This window comes from Lagenorhynchus albirostris, chromosome 16 (genome assembly GCF_949774975.1).
Source record: "Lagenorhynchus albirostris chromosome 16, mLagAlb1.1, whole genome shotgun sequence".
Taxonomy (NCBI): domain Eukaryota; kingdom Metazoa; phylum Chordata; class Mammalia; order Artiodactyla; family Delphinidae; genus Lagenorhynchus; species Lagenorhynchus albirostris.
The window spans coordinates 75,248,659-75,250,978 of NC_083110.1; positions in this window are offsets into that span (position 1 = coordinate 75,248,659).

Consider the following 2,320-nt stretch of genomic DNA (forward strand, 5'->3'; position numbering starts at 1 on the left):
TGCCAGGGTGCTGACCCTGAGTGGGAGGGGGTGGGGAGGTGGCACAGGATCAGGAGGAAAAAGAAAGTGCAGATCTAGGTTCAGTTTGGAGGAATTTCAAACTACTATGTCCAGAGAGCCTGAAGAAGGCACGTTAAAGTCCCTCAGGCACTACATTTTGCAGATGATAGAAAGGAATCCTGGTGTCAAAGGTGGGACTAAAAAGAGCAAGTGTGTGTGTGGCCTTCTTCCTTTTCTTTCTTTCATCCATTCAAAAAATATCCGTTAGTTACTGTTTTAGGGCCTGGGATACAGAATTGAATATGAGAGACACAGTCCTGCCTTCAAGTCTGATATGGAACTTCCTGGCGGCAAGAGAAAATTGGAAGGCATATGAACACCTAAGATGAACCTGGGAATAGATGCCAGGAGAGGAGCAGAGAAAGTGTCCTGGAACTCAAGATGGACAGGTCATTTCAAAGTGGAGCGTTTCAGAGCAGCCTCCAGGGAAGATGCAATTCTAAATTTGCTGCTTAAAACTTGTACTGGGGCTGGGAGCGCTCACCCTCTAGGAAGTTTGTCCCCATCAGCCCTTCTGGCAAATTTCAGCATCGCTGAAATGCTGACTATTCCATGAGCCAAGCCCTGTGTGGAGAGGACTGAAACTCAGCAGAGAGGGGGCCTTTGGAAGATACTGAGCTCTATGTTCATCCCAGAGGGAGTAGATGTTTCCTTCATTTCCGAGTTATCTTTTTTACCCCTTTTAGTAGGTAATCACCTGTCACTAGTTAACTCTAAGGAAACATGTGATGCTTATAAAGCAAGCATTCTGTTGTCGCAGGAAGTACAAATTGTGGTTACAGATGGGGAGTCTGTGCTTAGAAAGGGGTGCTAGAGGCTCAGTGGGAGGCGCCAGAACAGTCAAGGGCGCATCTTGCCGCCCATTTTTGCGCTAACACACAGAACGTGTGTTAGTCAGGCTACCGTTTATGGGACACATTCTCAGGCACTGTTCCAAGTGTCACTTGCTTTCACTCATTTATGAGATGTAATAGCTCACTAATGGGGAAAAATAATGACTCTGATGATAAGGATTATATTAAATGTTAATGCATTACCACAAAGATGTGAATTAACATAATCAAAATGTGTTTTATATGAATATTTAGAAGATAAACGGTCAGAAATCACTTCATGATGGAGGTGAAGATGGCTCATTACATGCAGTGTCTGTTACTACGTTGATGTTTATCAGGCACATTCACAACTGGAATAAAAACTACATTTATGAGCTTCCCTTGCAGCTAGGTGAGACTGTGATTCAGTTCTGTCTAGCACAGGGGATTTACAGAGAAATGGAACGCACAGCTTTTTTCAACCTCCTTCCTCTTTGTCTAGAATTTGGACATGAAGGTTAGAGAACCAGCAGTCATCTTGCAGCCAGCCTGACTGTCTGCTGCTGGGCATCTTGAAGAGGAGAAAAATCAAATTCTTACTTGTTCAAGCCACTGTTATTTTGAGATTTTGTTATAATCACACCTAATCTTAAGTGATAAAATAGTCAAGTGGTTTGTTCAACTTAACATGGAAAAGAAAAACTGAGCTTTTACAAGGTTTGAAGAAAATGTCTTCTTAAGAAAAGCTTTAGACACTCCTGAATCTTTTATATCAAAAGTGCAACTTCAGCGAATTTTCATATTCACTCTAATTTTATGTATACAATTATGTGATGTGATTCAAAAGCAAACACTAAAATGACAAAAGAGTTTAATGTCATGCAGACTACTAGAAGAATTCTCATTTTCAAGAAAATATATTTTAGAAGCCTGAGAAAAAGACTGCTCCGAAAGTTATTGCAAATTCGGTCTCCGTGGTGAGCACTGTATTGCTTGGAGGCTTATCCTCTCAGGAGAAACTTATATTTTTACCGTATCTGTCTCTAAATTAAGATGTTTCCTCTTCAACATCCCATTGAATCTTCAGAACAAGCCTATCAAGTGGGTCCTATTACCTCCATTTTACAGACAAGGAAAACGGGGTTTGGAGGAATTATATGCCACACACAAGGGTAAGCGAGGTGGAGGCAAAGCCAGACCTGCTAACTCAGAGCTGCAGGAGGCTGAGATGGAGGGATGTTCGTGCGGGAGTGTTGGATCTGTTGCAGGAAGGGGGGACCCCTTCCAGGGCCCGAGAGCGGACTCTTGTCTAACGCTCGGAAATGGATAGTCCGAGCAGACACACGTGCTGACAACGCAGGAGACTTTATTGGGAAGGGGCGCCCGGGCGGAGAGCAGCAGGGTAAGGGAACCCAGGAGGACTGCTCTGCCACGTGGCTCGCAGT